The following is an 18391-nucleotide window of genomic DNA, read 5'->3' as shown; positions in this document are numbered from 1 at the left end:
GTTAAAGTATCGGTTTCTCCAACAGAAATTACAGAGAAAGGAAATGTTTTCTAAAAAGAAAAAACAGACAATTGTAGTACAGGGTCTTTACCAATACTACATGCTCCCATAATTTAAGTTATAAATGAAAACTGCAATTAAAATTGGTACTGTTGAACCTCTGGAGATCTTGCTGCTAAATTGCATGAGCAGCTCTGGGAGTCCACAAATGAAATATCAGATTACTGAACTGTATGTCACAGTGTCACAACAATGACATATGGGTTACAATTCTGGAACACCCCCAAAAGGGAATTTTATCGTTAAATTGTGATTAATACAGAGTGGAACTGGCTACTAGTCTAATGTACCTCTCACTACCGATGTCAATTAAAATCTCACATTTCATGAAACAGCTCACAGAGTAGCAAGTTCAGACTAGCATGATTTTGCCACCCTTAAAAACAGTCACAGGAATATGTATTTTTCAAACAACATGCTGCATGAAACATGACAAGTATTTTTACACATTTCCAAAACACTGAAGTATCTTAAATTTATTCCCTTTGAGTCCCATACTCTAACAGGAAACACCAAAGTAACTCAACATCAAACATCCTTAACTACTGAAGAYAGGCATTATCCCAAAAACAGACTAAGACGTAGCATAAACTCATATAAACTCTTGAGGACTATTTTGATAGGCAGAAGGCCAAGTCATATCAAAATATTTATTCTTTAATTTTAATATCACTGCCAAACCATTGTCTTTTAACAGAACGTCAACATCTTAAATTATCACATTAACAGTTATGAAATGCTTAACTAAAAAACGAAATAATACGTATGGTTTGATAGTTGAAAAACTATTAATAAACATATCAGCAATTTATCACTATCAGTCTCATTAAAAAATAAATTTCATTAAATTCCATTAAAGAAACTTCATTAAAAACATGGAATTTCTTCAATACAGAAAAAAATAAAATATAAAAAGTAGTTTTTTAACTACTCAGTTCCAAACCAAAAGACTAAGTGTTTAAAGGCATCCAGCAGCAAATTCTACTGTGTATTAGCTGTTCAAAATCTGGTTCTGGTACTTCTGTTTTAAAGCTGTAGGAGATGGCATTTGATAAGACAAAACACTGCATTTTACTACTGTTGCTCAAACATAATTGGATTCTTGCTCCTGAGAGATACCTTTCTAGATGTCTTGCTTATTGGCCAAGGGAAGCAGAGACGACGTTTGCTCTTCACCATCTTGCAAGGATGCCATCAGCTAGCAGGTCAGCCTACATTTACTTACTGGGCAATACGACACAAAGACCCTTAGGCCTCTTTCTTCCCCATCTTCAACAGTTAGATTCAAGAGGTGGAAAACGGTGAGTTGTATGCTTTAGAGAATTACAGGTGACACAGCCACAAGTGACATAGCTGCAGTCATACTCAGGCACACATCTCAACCACGCTTATAGGCTAAGGTGCTCTAACATGTACAAGCGGCTGCCAAAAAGTTTTAATTTGTTTGTTTTCAAAGAAACAGGGTTCTAATTTTTTATTTGAAGAATCTATTTCTGTACCTATAAACATGGAAAAGAACAGAGTAGAAATAGTCCAATTAAAGTCTTTAGCACCCTSTAACCTGGGAGTACCATCTGAGTACAAGGAGTTCAGAGGAGCACAACATTCAACACTGATAGATGGCCTACCAGAAGTGGAATTGTATGTTTTCTTTGAAAAWTTTAGCATTTATAATTCAACTCATAGAATCACTCAGGAAGCCATTTAGTAAATGACAATAACCTTATTGCAGTCAAAAGGAGCTGCAGAACTTAGTATTTCAGGAAATCAAAGTAACTCTAGTCCGGTTTAGAAATCTTGATTATGTGTCAATGTTTRTGTTGTCTGATATTGCTTCTTCCCTTAGCAAGAGGAGTGAACTGCCTGGTTTTGGTTTGTTTTACTTCTCATTCTCCTGWAAAAGCTTGTGTTTAACACTTTTGAGTATAACCAACTGGTCACTTCACTCATTCTGTGATTTGGTGACAGYGTACAAAATCCATTATTCATACATTAAAACAAACAGCAACAATGAGCATGTCTGAGGACAGAGTAGTTTACAGAGAACAGTTCTATGATTCAAACACTAATTTTTAGAAAAGACGAGAGTAGTTTTAAATAAAATTAGTTCTCATTCTATAAGCAATGTGTGGTGAGTCACACAAGTGCTTCATCAAGTCCCATCAGGCAGTCTATTCATTTAGTCTTTGCTGCACCTCTGATACCACCATCAGGAAAGAAGAGCAAATAGATGTGGATTTTCTTGCAATCATAAAGTGTGCCTTAAAAACAATAAAAAATAAATTCAATAAGAAAGCAGTCAAGAGATTAAACAATACCTTTGAGAGTCATCAGAATGAAAGTGATGCGTGCTCCTTTGATATCTAAAACAACCTAAGTAGCAGGCTTAAAACAAGGGATAACCAAAAAGCCCTTAGGAGTATCAGGAGTTTTAATATCACTGGAAGAAAAGTCTTGGAAAAAACACATTTAAAAGTAGCAAGAGGAGAAGTGAAAGGGGAAAAAAAAAGTATTGTTTCAAGAAATCTCCAGGGGGGTGGAGGGTGAGGGGGGAGCCCTCCATCACACTGAAGGCAAATGAATTTTCATTAACTCAAGAAAGRACAGCGAATGTAGYTTTGCAGTTATTTTTGTATCAACCAGTAATGACTCCCCTAGTTTTCAGAATGTAAGAATACTTAATACAAAAAAATCAAATTAAGGGAATTAAGTTTATTGCAGCAAAACAACTAACTTAAAATAGCTTTAGCTGAGCCACAGGAACTTAATTCTAAAATTACTGCAGCTTTTTATTAAAAAGCATTTAAATGGTGTACTTATGTCCAAAATACCTTTTATTATTAGTGTCCCTGTTTTCCTATTTATTCAAATCAAAGACAAAATCTTGAATCAAGAATTGAAGTATAAAACAGAACATATGAGACTTTAAAGCTTTCTAACCTATACAAAGTATAGTTAACTTCTGTATGAAGATATGCTCTTAAAATATATTGCCTTGCCTATGAATTTGAACCTTTAGTATCAAGAAAAACCAGCTCTGCCCTTGAGAAAAYTAAAACTAGCGATGTTATAATAATCCTATTGTAAAAATCCTATCCTTGGTAGCATTTATTTCATGTACTGTTCATAAGATCTAAATAAAGATGAAAACAAAGTCTTTGTCTAAACAAGATTAGGAAGTAGAAACTTTACAGGAAGCTCACAGGGAGATATCCAGGACAGAATCRTAGGAAGCCAGCAGAAGGGCAAGGAGATTTGTGCTTGAGTTAAGGTGAGAAAGAATTTAGCTTGTCAAGGTTAGAAATAGTGCTGAAGAACAGATGCCCTGCTGGAACAGATTAAACACATGAGTCTGACACTTGAGCTAGTGGAAAAAGGATCTGACAAATCAAGTTACCCCAACACTGCTAAAATCCCACACAGACATGAAGCTGATGTCTCATGAGAGCACTTTTCTTTTCAGATTGTTTTTCTAAGGTGAGTAAGAAACACCATGAAAGCAAAACTCTTTCAGATGACTAAAAGGTTAGAACATACCAGAATCAAGGTTTGTGTGCAACTTCAGTTTGGCSTTGTCTAGTAAGAATACAAACCTATTCTCACTCCAGATTCATATCCTCCCATGTATCCAGGGTGGACTAACCTCTTTGTAAGAAGCTTCCCTTCTGCAGCACAGAAGCTCTTTAGTAAGGAGTAAATGGAAAAGATGGGAAAGTTCTTTCAAAGATTTTTAATCACTTCACTTTTACCACGTATTTCCTATATATGGCTGCCTATTTTATTTTATAATCCAAACTTTTCWGAAGTTGTAAGTATACTGCTCATTTTCTGAATGATCAGTTTGAATTTTAGGTTGAGTCAATGTACAGTTTCACATCACACTTACTCACAGCTGGGTTAAATTAGTGCAGAAGGAAAAGCAGCTTTCATTCATATTAGATCAAACACTCATTAGAATAGCTTCCATCTGACAGAAAGCCATCCCTCAAAAACTCTGTCAGATCAATTCTCCCTGTGGTCAAGCAACTCCTAGATCCACTGAAAGGAAAACAGCAGCAACTCACAGCCAGGAATGGTGAAGGAATGAGATCACACCTTTCAGCTGCAGCCCATGTATTGGCCAAACTATGTATACATACTGTTAAACTGCACCCTTAGCTGCTGAAGAGCACTAGTATAGCTGTGATCAAAGCTCTAAATTAAGAGTATTAGGCAACACAGTAAAATCAACGCAGACTGGAAAATCAAGCAATAGGCTTCAGATATCTGTGTTGATTTTTAGATATACTTTGACTTTCCTCCTTTTATATGAGAGCTTCCCCATGTGTAAAGGAAAAAAATGAAAAAGACTATCTGTTAATTTCTCACTGTTACAGCAGAATTAGTTTGTGCTTGGGAAACATTTAAGTACTGCAGCAGTAAATACTAAAGAAAAGTCCAAAGAGAGTGGGTGGTATCTTCAAAACACGACACAGCTACTATGGAGACATCTATCAATCAATAAGCAAAATATTGAATAGCTGCCCATTATGTGAACATAGCACATTCTGTACTAACATAAGCACTGGTTTAAAAAAAAATTACAATCAAGTGTTGTATTGTAATTAATACATAAAGCACCAAAGTGAAGCTGCACAAGTACTTTAATTCTAGCATTTATTTTCAGCACTCACCTTTTGCAACCAAAATTACCACAACAGTTTGGTTGTGGGAAATTCCACACTTACTCTGATACTCATCTTGCACRAGAGTCTGTTCAGGTCAAAGTGTAACTTTGCCAGAAGGTAAACCTAGCTGCGATAGCATGCTGCATGCCAACACTAATGGGAGAAGCCACAACATACACAGTAWACAGGGAAAGCCAACTAACCACACTTGGTGAAATTTGACTCGTTCCCGTTCATGTGCAAATCATACTAACGGACTCTGCCTTTTGTTTTGGTTTGGTTTTCTTTCTCTTCCCCACCTCGAAGTAAAGATACCGAGTTACAACAGGCCTGCGTTTAATCTTGGGCGTAGCAAGAAGCACAAGCCCCGAAACCGCGGTTTCGGGTAACATACACGTTTCACACACACAGCGTGTATCCCCCGACGCGTTCAAGCTCTCTTCTGCCGCGCCTGCTCCGCTGGCATCGCCGCAGCTCGCAGCCCTCCTACAGCACGGCCACGTCGCCTGCGGGGACAGACACGGCGGGCAGGTAAGAGCCCGCGGCGCAACAGGCCGCAAGGCAGCCCGCGGCGCACCGAGGGAGCGAGGGCAGCTGCTGCCGGCCGGCCGGCCGGCCCACCAGCAGCTGCCCTCCCTCCGCCTCCGCCGGCCCCGACCGAGGCCCCGCCGCCCCTCACCTGAGCGCGGGCACCGCCGCGGCGGGGGCACCGCCGCCCCGCTCACGGAGCCGCCGCCGCCGCCGCGGGGGAGCGTCGCCGCCGCCGCCATCTTCGCCCGCCGCCGCCGGCGACCTCTGATCCTGCCGATCACTTCCGGTCACGGCTGTCAAGCGGTTGCTAGGCTACCGCGGCTGTCCGTCCTACCCCACCCCCCGCCCCACCCGCAGGCCTCTCTTAAAGGGGCAGCGCCGCCACGGAGGGCGCAGTCACGTCCTGCCGCGGAGACAAGGCGGACTTAGGCCGAGGGAGAGGGGGTGATAAAAATAATGTGAAATAGGGAAACAGTGCGACAAAAATTACGTTGTACCATCTCTCGGCTCTCCTCCCTCACCGCCATCACCCACCTGGCCTTTCCCCTCAGAGCTGAGGCTTTGCTGCAGGAGGGCAGCTGAGGGACTCAGCCTGGACTCACACCCAAAATAGGTTTTACCAGGCCTTTTTGGTGTAAAGCAGAGAGGGAAAGGGAATCACAGAATCACAGAATGGTTGAGGTTGGAAGGGACCTCTGGAGATCATCTAGTCCAACCTCCCTGCTCAGCAGGATCACCTAGAGCATGTCAGACAGGGTTGCATCCAGGCGGGCCTTGAAGATCTCCAGAGAAGGAGACCCCACAACCTCTCTGGGCAACCTGTGCCAGGGCTCTGTCACTCTCACGGGGAAGAAATTCCCCCTCACGGTCAGGCAGAACTTCCTGTGGTTCAGTTTTTGCCTGTGGCCTCTTGCCCTTTCGCATGGGACAACTGAAAAGAGTTTGTCCCCGTCCCCTTGACACCCTCCCTTCAGGTACTTAAACACCTTGATAAGATCCCCCCTCCGTCTTCTCTTCCCCAGGCTAAACAGGCCCAGCTCTCGCAGCTATTCCTCATAGGGCAGATCCTCCTGCCCTCTCATCATCTTCGTAGCCCTACGCTGGACTCTCTCCAGTAGCTCCATGTCTCTCTTGTACTGGGGAGCCCACAATTGGACACAGTACTTGAGATGAGGCCTCCCCAGGGCTGAGTAGAGGGGCAGGATCACCTCCGTCGACCTGCTGGCAACACTCTTCCTAATGCACTCCAGAATACTATTGGTCTTCCTGGCCACAGGAACACATTGCTGACTTATGGTCAACTTCTTCACCAGGAATCCCAGATCTTTCTCTACAGAGCTGCTCTCCAGAAGGTCAACTTCCAACCTGTACTGGTGCCTRGGGTTATTYCTCMCTAGGTGCAGGACTCTGCACTTGCCCTTGTTGAACCTCATGAGGTTCCTCTCCACCCAACTCTCCAGCCTGTGACAGCACAGCCTTCTGGTGTATCAGCCACTGCTACCAGATTTGTCTCATCAGCATCCTTGCTAAGGAGGCACTCTGTCCCATCATGCAGGTCACTGATGAACAAATTGAACAAGACTGGACCCCATAATGACCTGTGAGGGACACTGCTAAGCTACAGGCTTCCACCTAGACTCTGTGCCACTGAGCACTACCCTCTGAGCTCTACCATTCAGCCACTTSTCAATCCACCTCAGTAACCACTCATCTAACCCACACTTTCAGAGCTTATCTAGGAAGATGCCATGGGAGATAGTGTCAAAAGCTTTGCTGAAGTCAAGGCAGACAACATCTACTGCTCTCCCCTCAGCTACCCAGCCAGTCACTCCATCATAGAAGGCTATCAGATTGGTTAAGCATGATTTCCCCTTGGAGAATCCATGCTGACTACTTCTGATCACCTTCTTTTCCTCCGTATGCTTGGAGACGATGTCCAGAACTAGCTGTTCCATCACCTTTCCAGTGATGGAGGTGAGGCTTACTGGCCTGTAGTTTCCTGGGTCCTTCTTCCTGCCCTTTTTGAAGACTGGAGTGACGCTGGCTTTCTTCACGTCCTTAGGCACCTCTCCTGTTCTCCATGACCTTTCAAAGATGATGGAGAGCACCCTGGAAACAACATCCGCCAGCTCCTTCAGCACTCATGGGTGCATCCCATCCGGGCCCATGCATTTGTGGATATCAGTTACCRCAATGATCTCTAAGCTGGTCCTCTTCGATCAAGAGAAAGTTTTCCTTTCYCCAGACTTTCTCTCTTGTCTCYAGGCTCTGGCATTCCAGAGGGCTGCCCTTAGCAGTAAAGGCTGAAACAAAGAAGGCATTCAGTAACTCTGCCTTCTCTGTATCCTTCTTCACCAGGGCGTTCACTGCATTCAGCAGTGAGGCCCACATTTTCTCTCGTCTTCCTTTTGCTACTGCTGTATTTGAAGAAGCCCTTCTTGTTGTCCCTGACGTCCCTTGCCAGATTTAATTCCAAATGGGCCTTAGCCTTCCTCATTGCATCCCTGCATACTCAGACAACATTCCTATATTCCTCCCAAGTGGCCTGTCCCTTCTTCTTTCTGTCACTACTTTCTGTACTTCCTTCTGTTTGAGTTTTGTCAGGAGCTCCTTGTTCGTCCATGCAGATCTCTGCCCCTTTTGCTGGACTTCTTACTCATCAGGATAAACCAATCTTGAGCTTGGTGAAAGGGATGCTTGAATATTAACCAGTTCTTTTGGACTCTTTCTTCTAGGGCCCTAACCCATGGGATTCCTTCCAGCAGGTCCCTGAAGAGACCAAAGTTTGCTCTCCTGAAGTCCAGGCTTGCGATCCTACTTATTGCCCTGCTTCTTCCATGCAGGATCCTGAACTCCACTATCTCATRGTCACTGCAGCCAGTGCTACCCCCAACCTTCACATCTTCAACACTTCTTTGTTTGTTAGTACAAAGTTCAGCAGCATACCTCTCCTCCTCGGCTCCTCAACCACCTGTGTCAAAAAGTTATCATTGATACTGTGCAGTAACCTCCTGAAGCCCTCATGAGAACCAAGGCCTGTGATTGTGAGGCTACTTCCAGCTGTCTGAAGAAGGCTTCATTGACTTCTTACTTCTGATCTGGTGGCCTATAGTAAACACTCACAGCAGTGTCCCCCATGTTACCCTGTCCTTTAATCCTTACCCATAAGCTCTTCACTTGCTCCTCATCCACTCAATGGCTCACATGAAGCAGTAATGCAAGAAAGACTCTGAGAACTTGGAGAAAAAGCACTCAATTTAGTTATGAGGTAAAATGGGACAATGATTAATCAGCCTGACTGTGCAGTATTAAGRGGGGGAGAGAGTCTACTACTGTTAGCCACCAATTTTTTCATATAGCAGTCTGTCAAGTATGAAGAAAATACAATATTACCATAGCGTGATTTCCACTTCCATAAGGGCAGAACTAGAGATGGTTTCTCTTAACTTTCTCTTAAACTGACAATATTTTCTGGATTTTATTTCTTTGAACTTAAGTGCCTCTCACTGTTGACTCAATTGACCTTCTGATACTCTTTCCACTTATATACATTTGTTATAAGGTAAACAAATCTGGTAAAACCCCAAATCAAGAAGGAAAACTCCAGGAGGTTTTAAGCCAATTTTTCAGCCTGTTTATAACAAAACTAAGCCCATGCCCTGCTGACCAGAGCTTTGAGATTAGGACCAAAGTGTCCTCTTTCTGATCAAATTTCATGTGCAYGGGCAAGCATCTCCCTCTGCACAACTCCAACAATGCAAAAAGGGCCAGGGCAAAACCTGACACTGTAGCTCTTGATGGAAAAATCGCCGCATCACCACTATCCTATAGGTTCTCTCTTTTCTACTGTAAGAAAGGTTAAAAGGTGCTGAGGTTAACAGATAAAAAGGTATAATARACACTCAGTTATTCTTAAGTGTTTAGCATTATTTTGTGAAAATTTGTTGCCTTAATAAGCACCTTTGCAAAGCTGATTCATTTATCCATTTGGTCAATATTATAAAGAAAAAAAWTAGTGAATGAGCATTTAGGGAATCTCATCTTGCAAGTGATAAAAATGTTAGAATTTCCTTTGCCATTCCTTTTCTTTGTAAAGCTGAGCTTTTTAGTTGATGTGATACTTAACTGAAGTCTTCTCAAAATACTTTAAATCTAGGTGAAAAAGCTGCTCCTTCAAACTATCTACAACTTAAATGATTCACCACTCATCTTTTGCCTTGTCTCCTATTGTTTTGGTCCAGGACTTCCCTCTACTGCCAAAGGCAGTTTCCTTAACCAGTTTGTCAGCCTCCTATATGCATGGGATGGTCTTCCTACTGGATATTCACCACCACCTCCTCTTCTAAACCCTTCTTCAAAACCTGTGAATGCTCTGACACTTACAAGGCAGCAGATACTTGCAAGCCATCAGACCACCTTTGGAGTACTGTGTCCAGTTCTGGGTACAAGGAAGTCATTGAGATATGGGAGCAAATCCAGCAGAGGCCACCAAGATGAGCAGAGGGCTGGAGCACATGATGTTGAAAGACAGAATAAGGGAGCTGTTTTGTTCAGCCCAGGGAAGTAGAGGCCAAGGTGGGATCTGATTGTTGACTTACGCTAATGGAAGGTAATATGGAACCAGAGCCTTGACTGATAATGGGTAAAAGTGCATATGGCTTAATTTCTCTTGCACTGAAACTCTTTATATGAAAGAAATACATGCTAAAGAGGGTTAATAAATTCTTGAAGAAGATTCTGTTGCTAAGTAAACATCTTTCACACTATATAGCATGTATCTCTGAGCACCAGAATGGGGGCCAGAACTCACGTTAATTCACTCTCTGCCACTTGCAGTGTGACCCCAGACAAATCACTTCACTTTTGCATGTCTCACTCTTCCCATCAGTACAGTAGGAATAATGACACTTTTGTCTTGCTCAGAGTAGTGTCAGGAGATAGTACATAAAGTTGGTAATTTGATTAGAAAGTGTGAAACACCATACAGCTCTGCTTGTTACAGTAACAACTCTTAGCTGTATAAGCCCCAGTTAAGATATTTTACTTTCGACTACAGAGAAAACAGTTTGCTAAAACAGATTAAAACAAGTAAKTGTTGTTCCTGCTTTCCTTAAGGACCCCAAAGCAATTTTGTACACTATGTAGAGGAATTGTTTTTTCTATCACATTGACACGCAGCCAAGTCTGAGGAAGAACATGACAGCTTTTCAAGCATTCACCACGGCACTCTATTAGGAAATATGAAGTAGAATTTCATTTTCAGTTGCAACTGTAGGGGCATTGTAGATAAGCACCTTGTGCTTTACAATTACATACTAATGCTGAACTTCAGTGAGATAAGTTACTATAGCCGTTTTGTTAGAAAGCAAAAAGTCTACTCAAAAACTATATATGTATTCATAAGACCCCTACAGTTTTTTGTGAAAATGGAAAGTACAATTTCTACAGCCAAAGACAACAGTGAGGGGAAGAAAAGAATGTTCAGTATTCAGCAAAAAGGAAGAATCCAGCTAACTGGAAATGTATGTACAATTCAAGAAGCTTTGTTAAAATAATACTAAGGTACTGGCTTTACCTCCACAAAAATAGTGCCATTTGAAGCTGAAGGAAAACTTTACATATATTTGAAGTGAAATCATTTAGATTTCATTTACACACAAAACAGTTCCTGTGGGGAGAGGTAGAAACTTTGAGGCCTGGTTTCCAACAGATTTGCTTCCTGCATCCCTCAGTCCCTGCCCCATCCCCACTGCATTAATTTCTTCTCTTCTCCACTCTACGTATCATGGCCCCATGGTAAGTGCTGGCTGACCAGCAATACCCAGCTCCTGGCTGGCCAGGCTGCTGCTGCCAAGGGAAATCATGATGGCATGGCTCTGTTTGCTCAGTGAGGGTAGGAAGTTACTTCTCTCTATCACGCTGTCATTATTAATAAATCGTGTAGTAACATAACTATCCGTACATCAAATTTGACTGAAACATGCCAAACAGGTTCAAAAGCTATTTGAGAGGTACTTGAAGCCACACTGAAAGCATAGCTGCATAAGCAACATTTATGTGGAAAAAACAGGTTGAAAAAATAGAGTTGACTACATTAAGGAAAAAAAATAATGAAAAAATTTTGGAAGGGGTCAGACTTTAGAATGATTCTGACTTTCTAATTGTGTTGGCAGCTGAGAATTAAAAAGTGAAAACAGGAAATGAGACTGTCTGTTTCACCATCCATACACTGAGAGGACAAGGGAATATTAAGGACATAAGAATATAAGATGTTTATAGTAACACAGGGAAGAGGGATTTTTATGCTCAAGCCAGTAGTAGACTCTATGACAGAATTATAGCCCAGATCTTTTCAGTGAAATATTCTACAGTGCAGTCCTCCAACCTATTCGTACTGGCATAGCTCACCGGGAGGGACGAGCTGCAGCATGGAGCTGGGAACGAGCTGCCGTGGGAGGGAGGATGGAGAAGAGGGAAGGACGTTTGAATACAGCTTCGCTAACAACGGCAGTGCTCCTAGAACAGTTGTGCTTTTTAATCGCTGTTGCTTAGTTCTGTGTTTTGCTCATAGTCTGAGCCCCCTTGAGCCTATGTCTGAGCTTAGGGAACCGATAGACCACGTGGCACTCCAAAGAAAAGGTAAGCAATACAGAAAATATCTTTGAGCAGCCAGACACGACTCCCTAGAAATGCCAAATGAGCAGTAGAAGCAAAACTCACGTTCTCCTGTTCCAGGCAAAAGCCTCAGTCACCTGAATGAAAGGAGACTCTCATGGAGCTGTTATTGCTATATGGCCTCAGCTAGGCTTGCACAAAGACATTTCCAAATTAATGACCCTCAAGCCACTTACTTATGGGTCTGGTGAGAGCCTGCTGTTCACATGGCTATTTCTACCTACTAAATCACATCAAAATCTGCTAAATGCTTTCCTAACAGTCCTATGACATATAAGCAATTACTGAGTTAGCCTCAGAGTTCTTATAAAATGGCAAATTGAGGCTAGAGTGGAAAGAAGAAGAAAGGATTGTGCAATAGAGAGCGAAAGATGAAAAGGGGCATAAGTGCAAGAGGTGGGAGTTTGTGATATGCTCTCTCCAAAGGCTTCCCTCCCAGAGAGAGCAGCGAAGCTGCTGTCATCATGGTCTCCCAAAACCCTTTAGGGGAGCTCGGCCCTGATTGCTGTACTCTACCCTAATACTCCTCATACACCTCATTGCCATAACTGCAGTACTCCACATCCACCTGGATTTCCACTCCCCTCTTGGGTTTTCTAAGTGAATTTCATTGCTTGTGAGAAGAGCAAAATTACTTGATATCTGGATCATTCACTTTCCTCCTTCATTTTCCTTGTTTTTTGGAGGGATCAAGCCTAAGGTTTGACAAGACAGCATAAGGAATTTCATTTCTCCATCTGCTTACAGAGGAAACCAGATATCAGAGCCCACATATCCTCTTAGGCGTGGACATTTGTTAACTGTTTATAACATGCCTAAACCACACTTGCTATTTTTTTTCAGCTTCAGCAGAAGTAGAGAAGGGACCTTGATTCGAAGGGTATCGGCACAGCACTAAGTAGAGAGTACCATCACCAGTTGATTACCATCACCAGTTCAATACCAGGAAGGCAGTGATAACATGAAAAACTTGCACTRATTTAAGCTGGTATAATATTTCTGGTGCCATTAAGGTAGGCATATACCTCTGGAGACAGACTAAGCTTGTTCTTAAACATGATTCCATGAACAGTGAACAATAAAGGCCACTGTTTACTTCATTACAAATATAGTAACTGGCACAGGTGATATAATAAATTTAGCTGTTTTGGAAAATATTGTGAGTTTAAATGTTGTTGCTATCAAATTTAAAAGATATTTGCAGGTATAAACGTAAAAGGCAATTCAATAAATTATTGTGTTTTTAGCTCTCCAAAACTTACAAGAAGATGRATTTAATTCAGAGATGTTTATTTGATTTAGTTGCTGTTTGGTTCACAGGAGACTCCCAGCAAGAGCAATAAAAACCCAGACTGTCTTTTTTATAGTACAAAGATTTTACACTGCAGCCTTCTCCAGTCTTTTTAAACATGCCCCTCTCTTGTTTCAAATACTAAGAAATTCCATTCATTATGATTCAGAAAATTCAGAGATGGAAAAGATCTGTTAAGTCCTATGATCCATATCCTGAGCAGTACAGAACTGCTCCCTGTAGTGCATTTATATTTTTAACATTTTATCCATCAAGTTTTTAAGGTCACATTACTGAGGTGTTTTAAATCAGATTTCATGTCTGTAAACAAATACATGGTTTTTGCATTTTGGTGTCATTCTTAACAGATGCACCTGCAAAAGGATACAAATAGTAGCCAGGATAAATGGCATGTTCCGATATCAATGGTATGTGCCAGTGGTTTGTTTTGGTTTTAAATTTGATCTGTGCTGTGCAGAGTGGGCTTTCAACTATTCCTCTTTGGAGAACATTCATTCTAATGTCAGCCATTAGCAATTTACCGATGGTCACTTGGGAACAGCATGTTTTCTACAAATTGCATCTGTTAGTCACCGTTTCTGATCTCAATAATTGGCTATGGGAGAGAGGGAGACAGCCTGGGTGAGATAGGACTTAACAGGATCACAGAATGTATGGATACATTTTTTTAAGACAATTACTTTACACTTTGTGAATGCCAGAAAATAGTGGAATGGGTTCAGATCTCTTTTAACTRGAGTCAGGCTGGAGCTGCACCACTAAAGTCCAGTGGAGCCATTTTAAAACTGATGCTAATGAACATGAGATCAGGATCTGGCAGTCCATCTGTTGCAGGAAGGCATTTGCTTGTCAYTGAAATGTATTCACCTCAGGCATAAAACATGTCAACTGTTTCACATCAAATGGTCAAGATGCTGACCAATACCAGAGTGAGTTAATTCTTCAGAAAAGATAGAGGAGCAAAAGCATGGAAGAATCTCACTAGTTCACACACTTTGGATTCCTATCACCAACCCATTTAGAGGAAATTCCTATTACCACCATGTGGTGTTGCTAGTTAAAGTAGCTGACAGTGTATTTTGTCTCTGTGAAAATGAATGTTTTGACATGAAAGAAAACACGCAAGAATTTTTAACTGTATGTACTAAACAGGAAAGTCATGGGTCAAGGAAATCGAGTCACCATCAGTAGCACCTTGACTAAGACATTCTAAGTGGGAGTTTCAATCTTCCGACCATGTAGTCTTCTCTGTGAATAGGTTTTACTTTGGGTAACTACCTGACTACTCATATGGTCCTATTATACTTGATTTATGAAAACTGAGCCAGAGAAAGCATGGGGATAAAATGTTACAAATATCCTCACACTCAAACTCATGTCATAGTCATAAGGAAATGTCAAAATTTATAGAAAACTGCCAAAGCTTTGTCTTGTTTTCAACAAGGTGCTTCTAAAGATGTTGGATAGGGGAGCTATGAGATCATAAGAGTCTTTCTGAAGCCTCTGAAAGTATGTATTGGGACAAAAATGTAAGATGGGGTGAGCAAAGAGAGAATCAGCAGGACCTTGGAGTTCAGAGCTAATGTTTTCTGGACCAGAGTAGAGGGAATTGGTTAGTTATTCCCCAGGGTCTGGACAGGAGCCTGGGAGGGGATCCTGAAAAGCTGTTACTGAATTACTGCAGTCTTGAGAGGAGACCACAGCCATGGCTGGGGGTCAGAGAAAGGACAAAGCAGCCTGCCTTATATAAGCTGTTTCACAAAGTTACACAATGGAGAATAGTAATAATACTAATGCAGTTCTATAATGCATTCCTACAGAGATTTAAAATGCTTTGAAAAGGTGAGTAAATATTACATCATAAAGTGACAGATGGAGAACCTGGAGCGATGAGGAAATAAGTGACTTCCTTGTAATTGCACAGTGAGTCAGATGCAGGATGGGGAGCAGCACTCAGGGCTGCGGAGCCCTCTGAGCTCTGGGTCACACTGTCTCACAAATGTCCAGGTCTGTTAGAGAAGAGGAAAACTGACAGGGTCAGAAGAAATTTTCCCTAAATCAGGAAGCAWATTAGAACAGAGGAGCACATATTTCAAGATGGGAATAGTTGGTGACAAATAACAGAAGCATTTTGGATTCCCAGGATTTTATTACCTTTTCTAATGTGAGCCAAAGGATCCTATCCAAATTTCCAGAGATTATTCCTCACAGGAAAAGCAAAGCYATAATAAAGGGCATAGCAATTGCACAGTAACAACAACAATAATAAAAATATGTCTTTTGTTTAATCACCTGGACAAATCCAGTGTGATGCAAATATAAYGTGGGATAACAAGTTCCAAGAGGCAGGCCACATACGCAGAGGTTTGTCAGGCAAAGGCTGTAAAATGAGCTAAAGYGCAGTGCTATTGGGGAGCAGATAAAGGCAGTTTTCTCAGAAGAGCACATCTGCTTAYAGCTTTTGTGGCCAAGCTGCTGTCATCAGCACTGGTGACCCTCAGAAGCTTTCTGCGCCCTGGCAAATTGTTCACACCACTTGTGGGTTTCCCAAATCTGCCACCTTCTCTTGCTCCCTCCCTCGACCAGACCACAGCCAGAGTCCTATGCACCGAAGTCACTGTCTGCCGCTACCAGCCCTTCTGAAGCTGCACAGTGACAGGCACCTAAGGATTAATGTGGGAGACCTTGCCAGACTTGAAAGGCATCCCTGGATGCAGAGGGACCTCCAGCTGTGTCTTTCCATGCCTTCCCTCCCGCACAGCTGCCCTAGGTAAGAAGAGCCACATGTTGCTGCCTGCCACGGGGCCAACCCTGGCATGGATGCATTTGGATGGGTGGTCAGCACGTGCCTCCCAGCTCCATCCCAGCTGTGCTGCCTTGACACATTGTGTGCAGCCCTCCTCCTCAGTCAGGGCTGTTGGTTGTCCCCGTGCAGACTGGGGGCTTCACTGCCTGCCTTTAGGTGTCTTCAGTTTACTTGTGAGAAGCCTTGGGTAGCTCCTCCATCATGTGTCCTCTTCCCTGCCCGCAGTACCTGCTCCATGCAGAGCAGGTTGCTCAGGAGAAGTTTAAAGGTTTCTTAGTTGGGGAGATCAGATTATGTGGTTCAGGATTTTCCATGCAACACATAAATTGAGCCTTCACCAAAAACTCAGCCCTCACCTCAGCCCTCTGAATGGAGAGGCAGGGAAACAGGGAGATTTAAAACTTACAAAGTTAAAAACCCAATTTATTTGAATGTCTTCTCTTTTGGATTCTGAGATTCAGAGGTACAAAGGACCAAGAGCTCCAAGTCTTCCTGGGGCAGAAAGCACTGCAGGCAGACAAATTATTACTGATTTTTTGTATATTTACCTAGCAGAGGAGGCATCAGTGGTGGCTGGAGGTATTCAGCTTCCTCAAAAATCATGCCCTTATTACCTTGAGTTGGCACTGAAAAATATACGCTATGTTCAACTTAATGGATGTAGATCTGATAGATATTCCCAAGGTTCACAGAGCAAGTCAGAGCTAGCTTGCAGGACCCTTTCTGTAAGATCAAGTCTTTTTTTCAGCGAGAGTAGTGCGTATATTTTGTACTCATTTTTCATGTGGACAGTTTTGACCTTCATAACTGTGCTACACTTGTACCACTGTGGGGGCAAGGGGATGCTTGATGCTGTAGTTACCACCAGTAATAARCAGCCTTCTCACTTCTCTTTTTGCTCCCTGGAATTCCTCCATTTTATCTCTCTTCTCCCCATCTCTTTTCAGTCTTAAAGCCCAGCTTCTACAGTCTTACAGTCAGGCTGCCATTTGGGGAGGGTAGAGCAAAGTTAGTATTCAGGTGCTGAATTCAGGCTTCCTTGCAGTTATGACCCATCCATGAACAATATTCYTGCTAGGAAGAAATGCCATCTGCATGGGATGTGTGTGGGAGGCATAGCTGGGGCAGGGAAATGATACAGTGTGCACTTGCACAACACATCTCCAGATCACACCTTCCTGGTTCACCTCTTGGACTGGCTTATTCATGGGTTTAGAGGGGACTAAGAGCAAGGTGGAAAAGCATCAGCCATCTCTGCTAGCAAGGCTGTGCATGTGGCTGCTAGGAAGAATTTGGCCTTGATTATAAAAAAAATGGGGTTGTTTGGTCAGTCTCAAGCTGACATTGTCCTGTGCTGCATCCAGGGAGCTCTGCTCTGCCTCATTGGAGACAGGATCCGGCATTCTGGCTGAGACTGAGCACGGCTGCTGAGGCTGGCACGGAGGGGACGGAGCCGACTTCAGAAAAAGCATGCAGCTTTCCAAACATCTTGCAGTCTAAAGCAAAACCAGCAGTCCTGACATGCTGTGAGCAATAAACAATGAGCTTTGTCAGCATGTCTAGAGGAAATGATAATTCTCAGAGTGTGAATGATGAAATGTTAACCAAGATGGAGGCTTTGGATAGCACTGTGGTTAGGAAAGCATATGTGTATCAGTGTGGAAGAGCTGACACCAAGGCAAACAGCCCTAAGWAAGGCATTAAAGTCTTCCAAATCATTCAATTTACTCCCCAGTGGCATTTTTTCCTGTCCCTTGCTTGAGGTGTAAAGCATTGCTTATGTAGTAAGAGAGATTAATGCTGTGGTAACCCACACCTGAATCTGCTCATCTCCCTCTGTGTCTTCATCACCCATCACACAGTGCTATCGTTCAGCCCTCTGTGAGACAAAGGTCTAGATTCAAGCTGATTTTACTATTGAAAGTACATTACAAGTTTGGCTATCCCTCTTTTTCATTCTGTGCACTAACAGGCAGCTCTGATTTCCCTTGTCTTTTCAGCTTAATATAAAGCCTAATGAAATCAGTGGGAGTCTTTTTGTAGGTTTCAGTGACCTTGATGGAGACCTGGTAGCTGCATGCTTAGATATTTTGTAAATCTGTCCCATAGTTTCAAGGTCAAAAAGAATCAAGGTGTATCTGTTGTCTGGGGGACACTTAGGGAAAAATAACCCTAGGCACCAGCACAAGCTGGGGGCTGACCTGCTGCAGAGCAGCTCTGCAGAGAAGGACCTGGGAGTACTGGTGGATGACAAGTTGACTATGAGCCAGCAAAGGGCCCTTATGGCCAAGAAAGCCAATGGTCTCCTGGGGTGCATTAGGAAGAGTGTTGCCAGCAGGT

General features: G+C 42.6%; 1 protein-coding gene across 12 annotated transcripts in view; it reads right to left on the bottom strand.

Annotated features, from left to right (window-relative positions):
- The window catches only part of LCLAT1 (lysocardiolipin acyltransferase 1), a 176641-nt gene that overhangs the window by 120575 nt on the left and 37675 nt on the right, over window positions 1–18391 (bottom strand). For 6 of the 12 annotated variants that reach the window (XM_085307844.1, XM_085307846.1, XM_085307843.1 and 3 more), the window contains exons 1-2: window positions 5407–5534; window positions 5122–5233 (exon numbers count right to left, since the gene is read on the bottom strand). The exons of 2 other annotated variants lie outside the window; for them this stretch is intronic. The gene's annotated coding sequence lies outside the window, so the exon portion shown is untranslated. Of the gene's footprint in view, window positions 1–4930; window positions 5021–5121; window positions 5234–5406; window positions 5535–18391 lie in introns of those variants that run through there. 4 more of the 12 variants (XM_085307847.1, XM_085307848.1, XM_085307855.1 and 1 more) reach the window with 4 other exon arrangements.

The sequence above is a fragment of the Rhea americana genome, unplaced genomic scaffold (assembly GCF_003343005.1).
Source record: "Rhea americana isolate MKP2758 unplaced genomic scaffold, rheAme1 scaffold_265, whole genome shotgun sequence".
Classification (NCBI taxonomy): domain Eukaryota; kingdom Metazoa; phylum Chordata; class Aves; order Rheiformes; family Rheidae; genus Rhea; species Rhea americana.
Note: the sequence above shows the minus strand (reverse complement) of the source record. Positions and strands in the feature narration are given on the sequence as shown.